Source organism: Lygodium microphyllum, chromosome 12 (assembly GCF_053477565.2).
Source record: "Lygodium microphyllum isolate KBCC chromosome 12, Lygodium_microphyllum_v1.1.10, whole genome shotgun sequence".
In the NCBI taxonomy this organism is placed as follows: domain Eukaryota; kingdom Viridiplantae; phylum Streptophyta; class Polypodiopsida; order Schizaeales; family Lygodiaceae; genus Lygodium; species Lygodium microphyllum.
The window spans coordinates 81,379,701-81,394,688 of record NC_141146.1 but is presented as its reverse complement, the minus strand read 5'-3'; the positions used below and the strand labels follow the sequence as shown (position 1 = coordinate 81,394,688).

The window sequence follows — 14,988 nt, the reverse complement described above, 5'->3', positions numbered from 1 at the left end:
AAACAGGGAGTTTTTGATAGATTGGTAACTCGAGATGCAATCTCATGGGCTACACTTATTTCAAGATATGCCGATTGTGGGCTTTGTGAGGAAGTACTAAACTATTTCCAAGAGATGCAAATCGAAGTACATTGGTGGTCTGTATGCCAAATGCGGTTTGCTTGTAGAAATCCAGGATGAATTTGGAAATCTGCTGTTCTGGGATGTGGTCTCATGGACCTCAGTAATTGCTAGGTACCAAGCTGAAGGCTTTATGAAGAAGCATTGAGTCACTTTCAAGAGATGCAGTTGGAAGGTGTGTGTCTAGATGCACTCTCGTGGAATGTCATAATCATGGGTTATAATAAGCAAGGAGAGTGTGATAAAGTGTGCAAACTTGTTTCCAAAATGCAAGAACAGGGCCACTTACCTGATAGCACAATTCTTGTCTCAATGTTGAAAGCTTGCGGTAATGCAGCAGCTTTGGAATTTGGGCAGAAGATACATGCTCAAGTTCTCAAGGTTGCACCCAGCAACATTGAAGTTGATCTGGCTGCAGGTCTTATTGACATGTATGGTAAATGTGGAAGCATGGTTGATGCTCAGAGTGTGTTTGATGGGATGTCTAAACAGGACTTGGTAATGTGGATTGCACTGATTACTCGTTATGCTCACCTAGGTGAGAGTGAAGCTGTCTTCCTTATGTTAGAGAGAATGAGGGAAGACAATATTCAACCGGATGGAGTTACATCTCTTAATATGCTTACTGTGTGCAGTCATATGGGTCTTGTGGACCAAGGTCAGAAATATTTTGAGCTGATGAGTAGCCGGTATGGCACTGGTCCAAGTATTAAGCATCAGAATTGCTTAGTTGATCTGCTTGGCCGTGCTGGCCAGCTAGACGAGGCTGTTGTATCAGCAGAAAATATGGCCTTCTAAACTTGATGACGTGGTGTGGAGCACTGTGTTGGGTGCATGTCAAAAGTGGGGTGATGTAGGGATCGGAAAACAGGTATTTGGACCACTACTGTATATAGGTGAGACAGTTTGAAAAGGTCTTGACAGAGGGCACAAAAGATCTGGAAGGTAACAACAGGAGTTTTGAGATGCATAAACACATGCCTGTGCAACAGCTTTACTTTTTCTCTTGTATGTTGTGAATAAAATTGCAGAGGGATGCATTGTTTGTTCAAGATTATCCTCACCATTTGCTGGTATACACATCTGGTAGCAAACCTAGGAAACCTCAATTGGGAGTGGCTGGGCTGCTTTTCTAAAAAAAGAGGAACCTAAAGGAAAGCAAAAGAAAGGATCGAAAACGATGGAAAAAAAGGCAGGATCGACTGTGGAAGAAGGGAACGACGCGAATTCAACGGAGAGAGATGGATTTGTTTCTGAGTAGACGAAGGGGAGTCAATTGATTCAGTGGCAGTCGCTTGACTAATAGAGATCAGTAGAATCCTGCTATTTGGGGGGGAATACTCAATGCTACAACTGAGAGGAAACGGAAAAAGTAGGACAGAAGAGCTTGAAATGAAGATGAAGACAAGACTGTTGTGGTGACATCTAGCAAAGCGTGGAGGAATCCACAGTTTTGACGGACTGTAATGACAAACTGAAGCTGCTAAAGTACGAGACGAGATCAAAAACGTCACTCAGTTGTGAGTGATGAAAAAGCTACGAATGAAGAAAAAGCTAAGTATGAACTTCTGAGCATAAAAAGCTCCTTACCGCCGGACATTGACCTCTTTCACTGGTAAGAAGCGCAGTAAGGCTCCTAAAATTCAGAAGAAGAAACGAATAGCTAAAGCCATCAGCTCTGTGGAATAGAGGTTGCTCCGTGCCATAACTACCACCTTAGGTGCTTAACAGCAAAACCTGCTTTTCGTCACTGATTCGTTTCCCTAACAGCTGAACAGAGAGGATTTATTTTTGTGACCATCAAAGGATGAACTCAAATCTAGAGCAATAGAGGCTATCATACATGAGATAATAAACAGCTCCATATCCACCAGACAGGTGCCGAAGAGAAGCTTCTCAAGGAGAGAATTATTGCAGGAAGTCTAGTTCTCATAGCAGTAGTTTATTAAAGCATAACGAAGACAACCTTTATTTTGTCATTTCTCAAGAAGATTCGGTGGTAATGCATCTATCCTTTAACATTCTTTTGCGAACATATTCCTGCAGCTTAGGCCAAGAGTATATTCTGCTTCTTGGACATGAAAATCAGAAGTTCCTTTAAGGGTATAAAGAAAGACTTTACAAAGTGGAGTTACAAAAGACAGTTTTTAGGCCCAATTCTTATACCAGTTCTTTCTTTAGGCCTAAGTATCAAGAGCCATGGTGTGGGGAAAGACTGGTATGATGGTGTGAGCTTTACTGTTGCTGTTCTACTTGTTATTCTTGTTACAGCCTTCTTGTTACAGCCATCAGTGGCTACAAGCAGTCTCTCCAATTCAGGGCTTTGAGTGAGATATCGAGGTTCAATTTATCAGAGGCGAATGAACGAAAGTAGTGTCTATCTTTGATGTGATAGTGGTGATATTGTTCACCTCAACATTTGGAATCAAGTTTCCTTTGGGTTTATTGTTAAGTCTGTCGTTCCATAGATCCATCCTTTGGCTGATGCTGCTGAAAGAACAATGCTGAATTTCTGTCTGTAGTTGATAACCAGATTTATACTAAAGGTTTCTATGTTGAAGGATGAATTCTATGCTCAGCTGAAAACTTGTTTTTTATCTTATCATTGCTGCATAGATGAGGTCTCAATGAAAATTTGACGGATCTATTATTGTACACAGAATCTTTCATCTTTGCATCTTTGTTTATCTTCTATCCAGAAATTTATCAAGGTCTTCTGAAGACGCGACTTTGTTTTCACAAACCCTTGAACAAAATATTAGTGAGTTTGGGAATCTCCCAGTTCCCATTCTTTGAATACTAAAAAGGTGGCACCCGGATAACATGGCCATAAGTTTCTCAAAACCATATGATGCGACCTATCATTGGAAAGCGCTTGAAAAATGGAATCTACTGAGCTATAGAGCACTCAATTTGGAGTTATAGTGTTCAAGTTATGACCAATCCAAATATTTGACCACGTGTCCCAAACTTATGGGAAATTCCCATATTCCCCAATATGGTGTTCTTGGACAATGTCCAAATCACCTAATAACTTTTGCAGCCGTACCACCTCATGTGCTGCCATAGCTGCACCTCTATACTCAGCCTTTGTACTCGATAAAGAAACTGTAGGTTGCTTTTTGCTGCTCCATGTAACTGCGGCACTACCAAAGGAAAACATGAATCCACTCATAGATCTTTTGTCTAACATGCTACCAGCCTAATCTGCATCTGTGTATCCAAAGACATGTACATCCTTACCTGCCTCATAAAAAGTCCATAATGTAAAGTGGACTTCACATACCTCAATATACGTCTAACTGTGTCCAAATAAAGCTTTCTAGGGATCTGCTTAAACATACTGACAAGGCCAATAGAATAGCTCAAGTCTGTCCTTGTGATAGTCATGTAAATCAAACTCCCTACTATCCTCCTGAACATAGTAGGGTTTTCTATCTCATCCCCAATGTCAGCACTCAGCTTCACATTTTGCTCCAATGGTACTGAAAGAGGCTTACACGCTATCATACCATACTTGGATAACATATTCGAGCCATACTACCTTTGGGATAGCATATACCAGCATCACATTTGATCACCTCAATACCAAGAAAGTATCTCAGCTCACCCAAATCTTTCATCTCAAACTTCTTCTTCAATAAGTCCTTAACTTCAACAATCCCACTGTTACTGTCACTTGTAATAATCAAGTCATCCACATAGATGACTATGATGACCAAACGTGCATCTCCCTTTCTCACGTAAAGTGAGTGATCAACATCAGAAATACAAAATCCAATATTGACATGATACTCTCCAATCTTGTCAGACCATGCTCTAGGTGCTTGCTTCAGTCCATAGAGTGCCTTCTTTAACCTGCACACATATGTGGGATGCTCTAAATCCTCATAACCTATTGGCTGCTCCATATACCCTTCTTCTTGAAATTCACCATGCAAGAAGGCATTCTTAACATCCATTTGCTACAAAATCCAACCTTTGGCTGCTGCCAAGGCAATCACACACCTAACAATTGCCATCCTAGCAACTAGATTAAATGTCTCTTCATAATCTATGCCATGTGTTTGAGCATAGCCTTTTGCAACCAGCCTAGCCCTATACCTACTAACTGAACCATCTCCATTATGCTTGACTTTGTAAACCCACTTACAGCCAATAGCTTTCTTGCCCTTAGATAAGGGTACCAAATCCCAAGTCTTATTGGTTTCTAATGCAGCCATCTCCTCATCCATTGCTGCATCCCAATGAGCATGACCAACAGCATCCTCAAAACAAGTGGGCTCAACATCCTCAACTAGTTTCACCATATAAGCATAATGGTATACTACATAACCTTCAAAACCAAATCCTTTAACAGGGTATCTGACCCTGCTAGATCTGCATACCACTGGATCACTAAATGGAGCCTTTACATTACTATGAGCTCTCTGTACACCTGGTGTCGTGACTGAAGGAATGCCAAGCTCATCATCCAAACTCTCTGAACCACTAGAATCTCCATCAAATCCCAAATGGTTGGTAGATGCATCATTACCATCCAGCACTTTCTTATTTCCTTTGTCCTTCCCTACAACACTTATAGATCCTCTTGAAGATGTGGGGCTACTCCTTAATCTCCCAGACCAAGGGCTCACTATAAGTGTAGTACCATATGATATTTCTGGTCCACTATGGAGCCCCAAGAGAAAAACCAAGGAAAAGGGGATTCTACTACAAGAAAATTTATATTGTAACATCAACAAGCTTTTATTTCATTCTTTAGATGACCAAAACAAAGGAAACATCAAATCTTCACACAACATCATAGTAGATATCTCCCACGGATCTGATAGAATCAACCATAATCTTCAACATCTTCATAGAATCCATCAATAGAACAAATAACATAAAAGAATATACAATTTTTGAATGGAAATCAATCACATAGTATTCATCTTCAATGTCTTCATAGTTCTCTCTCTCAATCTCTCATATACAGTTACATTGTTTTGATAGAATTGGCTATCTCTGGCTCTCTCTCTCTCTCTCTCTCTCTCTCTCAATAGTACATAATATCCTCACTAAAATACTCTCTTAATAACTCTCAATAATCCTTCTTAAGTCATGGATGCACCTCCCAAGAGGTATGTCTGATATGAAGAGGCACTAGAGCCACTACAGTGTCTCTTCACATCTCACTACGGTAACTGCCACTTGGCTCACTACTATCACTGTCACTTAGCAAGAGGTATGTCTGATATGAAGAGGCACCAGAGCCACTACAGTGTCTCTTCACAGCTCACTACTGCCACTGTCACTCAGTCTTCTCTTGAGTCTTCAGCAAACTGCTTCTTCCATTTGTTTTAGCTCTTTTGAACTTAGTTCATTCTTTCCAAAAGTTGAAAACTTTTCTAAAGTCACACATACATTCTACAGAACACTTATAGAAGGTCTACAAAATAGTTACAGTACAGTACCAGAGCAACTACAGAACAGTTTACAGAGCAGAGACAGTGGCTCTACAGAAGGTTTACAGAGGGTTATAGAAGGTCATCAGAACCTCATAACTCATACTAAAACCATTCCAAATTATCAAAAACTATTCAATAGGCTTCTAGAAGACCTCAATCTTCATCAATCATCAATCCATGCTTTATATAGAAGAAAATCAGAACAAAATAGAAGCTATACAGAAGGTATACAGAACTAATCAGAATCTCAACAGAACCTATTAGAACATCACAGAGCTTCATATCTCTACTGAGAATCATCATGAACTTCCAAAACATAATTAATATCATCCAAAACACTCTCAAACACTTCCATTAACAACCATACATCACTCTAAATCCATCAAAAATCAATCATTCAGTCCTAAAAAACAACAAAAATCAGTTAAAAATTCAGTCTTTTTTCACTCTCAACATATCCCCACACTTAGAAAGGAAGCGTCCTCGCGACCTAAGGAAAAGAAGAATATAAGTTCATTAAAGAGCTCAATTTTATCTTCCGTAGGATCTTCAATAATCTCGCCAAACCACGACCCCAACTTATCACCTGTATCTTGAGAAATTATACTAAAGAAAAACTTCATTATTCATTAACTCATTTGATAATCATTTAAAAAGGCATAACAAATTTGTAAAGGATATAAGAGGTTCTTCTTCAGCTTTCCACCATAGGCTTTACATCCATCATCACCATCAATAGTTTGAAAAGAGCTCTCGAACAAATTATTCTCAATCAGCACGAACTCATCACATACAATTATTACAACACACACACAAAACACTAACACAACCATCTGAATGACACCTCCAAAAAGAGAGATATATCATTAATAATCATCCAAAATACATTGCAAAGGCATCAACGAAGGTGATACCTTTTGAAGGCTTGGTGGTTTCGAAAACGATCCATGGAGAAGGACTCATCTACAAATCTCTTTGGAGGATTTTGAAAGAACTGCAGGCAGCACATCCTTTCAAACAAAACAAGGTATCTGCTAGGTAGACATAGGGCATGAAAATGTAGGACATCCAACTATTGGGAATCAATGTTCACATTGACATTCATACAAAGCTTTGGAAGGGCCTTTTGATCATTATGGGAATGCCTATGCATGTATGCTAGATACCAAGCAAAATGAGCTGTCAATCTCAGTGAAGGATCTAGAGATTGTGAATATTGGTGAGCAAAATGAAGATAATTCTAGTATGCTTGACTAGTAGTAGTCCAGTCTCCTGGAATTATTGGCATGTTAATTTGGGGTCCCGTAAGAGAATCATTCAAGCTCCATCCTCTTCTTCTGGGAATCTGCTGATCAAATCATTCGTACTCACTAATCAACTAAGGGGGTTGAGAAATAGAAGTGGCAGGAGATGGAAGAGAAATAAGTAAAAGAGGATGAAGCGATGGGTAGAAAAAATCATAAAAGGAGGAATAAGATAAAGGAGTGACTGAAAATTTAAGTGAATCAGTTAGGAAAGGTGTCAATTGATAAACAGGAAAAGTAGAAGGTATATGGATAGATGGTGAAGGACATGGCGGAGAAGGGGAAAAAAATCGATCTTCGACGAAAGAACAATAGGTAAATATGGGAATTTGAGGAAAACCCTGAGGTTGAAAAAGAAGAGGTAAGATAGCTGCTGAATTGGTTTGATAAAGGGAAAGATAGGTATCATAGCGATGAGCCATTTGTTGATAGTATAATAGGCTAGGAATAGAGGGACCTAAGATAGATCTTCTCTGATAGGCATAAAAAAAGGTTGAATCAAATGGATGGTTTTTGGAAAGATAAGCTAGGAGATCCACCCTCAGTTGGTTAGTGCTCTGCACATAAGTAGAAGTTGTATTCTGACGTTGATTTAGGACCACAGAATCAATCATTGAGTGCCATGAATTGTCAGGGCAAGTAGCCACTTTTGAGAAATAACAGTGGAACATATCTTCTTTCCTCAACTCCAAATAGTTGACATACAAAACAACTTGCAAAACCACATCCCCCACATACCAGGCCATATCTACATCATCTGAAATCAACAGATCACCTCGTAGATACATGTAAGATAGCAACATGGTATCCGTCGTCACAAAATCTTCAAACACCATACGGACCACTTCTGTCACAGGAACTCAGGAGACCAAGCCCCACTGCAACCATCCTTTGGAAGAGGAAGATCCATCATTGAAATCTTCATATAAAAGGCAACTTCTGTAACCAACTGATAGTGGACAAAGAAAGATGGTCTAAAGGAACATACTCCTAAGAGTGCTCAAATGTAGACCATAACAAATCCATCCTCGACTGAAATCTTTCCACTTTATCTTGGAACAATGGACACAAGGTGGCATGTCTCTGGAGAACTGCCAACTCCTTCTTAGAGATCGAAGAAATCATAGGAACATTGGGGCTTGGAGGAACAGACTGTGACTGTGCCAATTGGTCTTGCAACTGCTTAATCTGGGAAGCTTGTGATTCCACTGTATTATGAGCAATCTGTAAAGCTGACAGTTTTGCATCTAAAAGAGTTTGAAACTCTTGAGCTTCTTTGGACATTCTCTCTCTCCTTCGAGACTCTACTGACCTCTGACTAAGCTTCTGTTAACTAAACCTTCAAAGAAGATATTTCTTCTCTCTGGATCTCAATCATGTGAGTCTGCTACTCCATCTGCTTAAATAGATCTATAAGGGTGTCTTTAGGAGAGGCTAACTCTGAGGTTTCCTTATGCAACTGGTCTTTGCACTGCATTAGTTCTTCATAGAAAGAAGCATACAGCTGTTGAACACAAGCTGTCACACTGAAAGTTCAATCGAACTCTAGATGTCATTACAGAAATGGAATAGCATCTCTTGATACTAAATTGTTCACTGAAGGGACTGATATTTCCAAAGAACCCTCTCTATGTGCCTTGAACAAATTGTTACATGTGAGATAGACAAGGAGGTCACTGCCAGATGTAGCAAGAATTGTGACTGAAGGAAGAACAGAGGGAGTCTTATCTGCCACACGCTTCAAGCGCTTCCGCTGAATGACTAGTGGAGGAGGGGATTCAAGATCCTCGATGTCAATAGGTTCTGACTCTTCTGAAGGTAGAGGGGGAGGTACTGGATCAAATGGAGAAGGTGGTGGCACACCCTTCTTTAGGCCTGAGTACGTCAAGAAAGCATATAAGTAGGAACCATAAATGACATTTGTGACATTTTCTCTGGTTACTTTGACAAAATGTTGGTCCATCTTTGTAAGCAGGTAAGTACTCCAATCAATGGCCACCCTCTTTAACACCATCTTGGAAGCTATGAAGAGTTATTTGGACAAATAATGGGATGGTGTTTTGGCAGGCATAAGCTTGTCTTGGAGGAACTAGCATACTAACTTTCAACGAGGATCAGTGATCATGGAAGAAGATACTCTTGAAGTGTTTATCACTTTCTTGACATCCAGAATCTCTTTGGTCTGCTTCTGTAATAGCTTGAAAATCTCATCATTGGAGTAACAAAGGGCTCTCATTTGTAGGGAAGAGACAAAGCCTTCCCTAACCCGCGGGGTGTCAATACCATGGAAGCACCATGAACCAGGCCCGACTTCTTGCTGTATGAATCAAGGAACTCATCACATAGGGATGGATCATCTGGAATCAATGGGAATGAAGCAGCCACGAAAGTCACAAGTCCGGCTTTCTCTATAGGCTCAAAAGCCAGTAGGGAAGAATAATTCCGACTGATCAGTGGGACATACTAGACAGGAGGAGGAGCGTGAGGCATCATTCAGATGGAAAACACATGAACCACAACACAAACAATCATAAACAATGGCTACAAAACAACCAAAGGGCTATCAAAAAGAAATCAATCAAAAGAAGTACACACATACAGACATAACTAACCAATTTACCACCCCAAACAACCCATATCCTAAAAAAAATTCGGCATGATCTCTACACATATGGGACCAAAAACTTCATGCGATGCAACAAGCAGGCATCCAAAACCCCATATTAGGCACAAAACAAAAAAACTACAAACCATACCCGTAGTCGTAACACATAAGCAAACCATAATACCATAAAAATCTAATCAGGACTTCACCATAACTTTGACCAACAACTTCAGCTAAAAGGACTTTACGCACCCATCCCACGAAGTGCGTGTATTAAAAAGGGGGAAAAAAGTGTAGTGAGGGGAAATGGTTTTAATGAAGGGTTCATTTTAAGAAATTATTAACAATGGGTGACATTTTATTAGGTTATAAACCTTAATAATAAAACGGCAGTTCCTTCTTAAAATTTCAATTACAATTTATTAGGGTGAAACTGTGCTTTATCAAAACCCACACTACAATTCCCAGACTTGGGTCTCTAAATGCAAATTCATTAATTAAAAATTAATGGTGATGTGGAGTGTTTTTTTGTCAGTGCGTGCTTTGTTGTGACGGTTGGTTCATTATTATTATTAATTAAGGTGCCTTTTAAGTGCACGTAGCGCGTACAAAGTGAATGATTGGTTGATTTTTAAATTATTAGAAACTGTGTGTTTAGCGCAAATGCACGTGAAAGAGTATTGGAATATGGTTCATTTTAGAAATTAATTGTGTTTAAGGAATAATAAAAATAAATAAAACTCAAAAATAAATACCTTGTAGGGGTGTGTATGCAATGGACTAAAGGCGCAATGAGTAGTCCCCAAATTCAAGGAATCCAGTTTTTTTAAAAAAAACACTGATTGGAAAAAATAAAGGCACCTTAGTGTGTTTGTGTGATTTGGATTTTATTTGTATTTTTTTATTTTATTGTTTGTTTGTGATTTTTTTTTTCATCTTTGAATTTTCGGTGTGTTTGCATTGTGTATATTATTGGGTTTGATTTATTTGTTTTGTTATTTTTCTATTTTTTTAAATAAAAATAATAAAATGCAATATATGATACATGAATATGTTGTGAAGTGTAAAGGTGGAATTTCAACGATCCAACAAGTGTCAACAATGTGTTGTAATTTATCCATGATTTTTCAATTGTTTTCTTCTAAATTTCAAATGAATTTTCATGAGGTGAAGTATCAAATTTAAGGTTTTTGGCTTCAAATAATATTTTGGCCTTTTATGGAAGCATTTTCAATTGAGAAATTTAGTGGAAAAAGAAGCAAGGGGGTTTGTGGATTTTTTTGGATTTATTTATGAATTTTTGCAAATTTTTAATGAATTTTACTCATTTTACATGTATTTTTGAAGAAATTTTAAGATTTTGAATTTTTTGCAATTTATTTTCTTCAATTTCCACTTTTTAAAAAAAATCCAAATGATTTTCAGCAATGTTGAAAAATAGTTAGAAAATAGTTAGAATTTTTTTGGTAAATTTTTTGGATTTTAAATGAATTTTTGGAAAATTTATGTGTTTAATGTGTATTTTTATGTATTTTACGGGTTGGAAAATAAAAGGCGATACCCGAGCTGCGTGTGAATAGCGAAGGATGACTGCGTGTGAACGGCTAATTGCAATACTCCACCGCACGGACAAGTTGGAAGTGCATCCTTGCGCGTGAACACCCGCTAGCACACCCGTACACAGCGGGAAGACAACGGAGGAGAAAGGGCAGGAATGGGGGCTGACTGAGTAGGTTAAGTTAATTAAGTTAGCTTAGTATGAGAAAGTTAATTAAGTTAGTTTAGTGTGGTAAATCAAGTAAGTTAGTTAGGTTAGTGGAGGTGGTTAAGTTAGGTTAGTTAGGTTAGTCTGATTAATTAGGTTAGTCTAGTTAAGTTAATCAAGTTAAGTAATGTTAGTTAGTGTAAGTAATATTAGTTAATTAAGCTAGGGTTAGTCAGTTTAACTATGGTTAGTTAAGTTTAACTAGGGTTACATAATGTTAATTGGGGTTAGTTACTTTAACTAACTGTGAGTTAGTTTAACCAAGGTGGAGTTAGTGAATTAAGTAGGGGTTAGGTAATTAACTAGGGTTAGTTTAATTAACTAGGGTTTTGTTGAATGAACCATGGTTAGTGTAACTAACCAGGGTAGCTAGGGTGGAGAGAGGGGGGGTGGGCCACGCACGGTGGAGGAGGATGGGGAGAAGGAGGAGGAGGGGGGAGGACGGGACTAGCAGTGGGGGGAGACGGGCATCAAGGCAAGTGGCGGGGGTGTCGAGGGCCGAGGACAGCAGCGAGGGGGCCGCGGTCGTCGAGGCAGGTGGCGAGGGCGTCCATAGTGGCATTTGCGAGGAGCGTCGACGGTGACAGCGGCTCAAGCCACTACGAGGGGGACGGCGGTGACGGGAGGCAATCACGGCGGAAGGGGCAGGAGGGTAGAGAGGTGGTGGAGAAGAGCGCGGGCGGTGGACTGAAGGTGAAAAAGAAAAGATGGCTGGCAGGACACAGGAGACGGCGATGCAGACGGAAATATTTATCGAGGAGGCCAGGGTAGCCCCGTAGTGTCGGAGAGCAGACGAGGAGCAGGGGGAGAAAGAGATGGAGATGTCTGAGGGAGGCAACAAGGAGGGAGCCGACAGGCACGTAGGTAAGATAGGTAGGTTTTTTGTTTTTTTGTTTTTTTTTTTAAGTAAAAAAATTTCAAAAATGTGAGTAATATTTTGTGTGTTGTTGGTTTTATGTTGGATGGGTAAAAATTTTGGTTTTTTTTTTGTTGGTTTTTTGTTTTTTTTGTTTTTTTGGGTTTTTTTTTAAATGTGTTTATTTTTTTTGTTTTTTTTGGGGTTTTTTAAATGTGTTTGTTTTCTTTTTTTTTGGGTTTTTTTAAAAATGCGTTGTTTTTGTTTGTATATTTTTGTTTTTTAAATAAAAAGAAATTCAATGTGGGTGTGCAAAAGAACGCACCCCCGTCCCGCGCGCATGTGTGGGCGGGCGTTAAAAATTTTGCAATGACGGGATCAAACGGGGCAGGGACAGTGGTGTGCGAGCCAGAGACGCCATGGGGGTGTCCCGAGGCACCTAAAACTAGAAACAGGCGTGTTCACGCGCGACACGAGAAACGCGGTCACATGACGAAAATGAAAAAAAATTAATAAAATCCAAACTGTTCGTCGGATCGAAAAACCGTAAAAAGGAAAAATGTGCGGGAGACAAGGAGAAAATGATGGAAAAATGTAACACCGATTCCGGGGAAAAATCAGGGTGTTCACATGGAAAAAATGTAAAAAAAAGCCCGAAAACGCATGAGTATTAATATTGGAAAATCCGCGCGTCAGAAGGAAGTGCGGAAAGAAGAAAAATTGTGCAGAATAAGGTGTCCAATAACTCTATCACGGAAAAACACAGTTCTGATCAGAATAGGATGCATTCACATGGGAAAAACCTCAAAAAGGGACTCGAAAATTAATACAGGAAGAACCGTGCACTGGAATAGAATACAGTAAAAAGGAAAAATATGCAAAAGAAAGAAATTCACAAGGGTCGCACATCCAAACTCGGTTAGAAAGGAATTAGGAGAGGTTCACGTCGAAAAAACACGAAAATCACACCTGAAAACACTCGGAAAAATTAATAACTAAAAATCTGGCAGTCGGAAGAGGGGGGAGGAAAAAGGAAAAAGTGGGGGAAAAGCAGGCAGGACACGGCTGTCAAATCAAACTAGATTTTTTGTGAAAATAGGGTAGGTTCACATGGAAAAATGTGAAAAATAGACACAAAAATGACCCAAAGACCCGCAAAAATTAATAACGGATAAACCATGCGTTCGAATGATACGGAGTCAGAAGGAAAAATTTCAGGGAAAAGGGGTAGGACAAGGCTAGCACATCAGATTAGGGTTCTGAAGTAATGAAGACGCGTTCACATGGAAGATCCATTTTACGGGAATTGCTTCAAAAATTAATAACTGTAGAGCCGTCTGTCGGAACAGGGGTTGGTAAAAAGAAAAAATGGGCAATTCGAAGGGACAAACAGGACTGTAAGGTTTGATGTGATGCTCTGTGAACGTAGGGTGCGTTTGCATGAATGAATCACAAAACAAAGAATAAAGGCAAACGAACAAGGAACAACTCCGAGGACAAGGTGAAATAGAACGGAAGAGTGGGGAAGGGACCCCAGAAGGGTAAAATGAAGTCATGGCATGGATGCCTGATCATAGTAGGGTATATGCATGGGGGTGTGCAACATAGACGCGCAAGGACGCGTCCCCACACTTAAAACCTTAGCAGGAAGGGTAAACCGAACATCAAGGACCTAGTACCACACATCAAACCAACCACAACGTCCCCACACTTAAGACATGACCTTTACTGAAAAACAGAAGATGTAGGGTTAGAAACACTTGGCCCATATTGCCAAGGAGGAATGTCGACTATCGAGGTTACATCTTGTATCATTGTCGGCTCTGCAGGAGGTATCAATTAGGTATTGTCACAACACATGTTCTTCGTCCTTTGTGGCAGGGACCACGCGGTAGCACTCGAAGATAGTTGGTTGAAGGAATCATAGGAAATTCATCAATGACGAGGGATATTGCAATCAACTTACGATCACTCAAATGGAATGAAAGAACAGTCACTCGCCCCATTAGTAACATCACTCGAGAAAATAATAATGAAACCCAGAGCTCACACCCGGTTGAGGAATCGACAAAGAGATGGTGTAGAAAGAGTATGCCAGGGTACACATTTGATGGTGCATCAGTGCGTCGAACCCGTATGGCATAAGTGCAAGGAGAAAGGCCAAGGAGCCTTGTAGTGCAGTGTACAGAATTGAATGACGTGTCCTGTGCTTATGGCAAAGACCCAGCCCAGCCTGTGGGTGTATAGGGAAACAGAAACTGACTCCAATGGTCGCAACATCCCTCAATCCTCACCTCTCAATAATTGATTGAAGAAACACCACTCACACTCAGCCCACCCTTTATCTCACGCTCTGTTGAAAGATACAGAGGGCAACCCATTCCTAAAACCCATTGATGTAACCCTCACTGTCACTTGTGCAGAGGTTGTATGCCTTGTACTCATCCCGTGCATTGAGAGGCCCATCACGTGCATGCAACACTCTGTTCACATATCTCACCTCTCATTTGATTTGAAGGGAAAGACTTGTCACTCACCCCACCCTCTGTCTCACACTCTGATAGATACAGAGGGTAGCCCATACTCACGTCCCCATCCTGTTAGGATGAAAGCTCACATCACTCAAGGGGTTGGTGATGAAGATCAAGTTGGCTATTGTTGTCATCAAGATCTTGAAGATGAGGCATACCCAGGGAGGCAGCCAACAAGTCTGGTACTTTAATGATTTGTAAGAAATGTCATCTGCTAACAAGGACAGACGGACTGATATTACAGAGACAGCGCACCAAGAGAGGTGGCTTAAAATTACTTTCTGAAGAGGTTCTACTGGTGAGTCAGCTATCCTAAACTACGGGGAGTTACCACCTTTTCCACTATCAGTTTCC

General features: G+C 40.0%; 1 pseudogene; it reads left to right on the top strand.

Moving 5' to 3' along the window:
• The first annotated feature begins 333 nt into the window (after window positions 1-333).
• LOC148027979 (pentatricopeptide repeat-containing protein At2g34400 pseudogene) lies at window positions 334-918 on the top strand (annotated as a pseudogene).
• The last annotated feature ends 14,070 nt before the right edge of the window (window positions 919-14,988 follow it).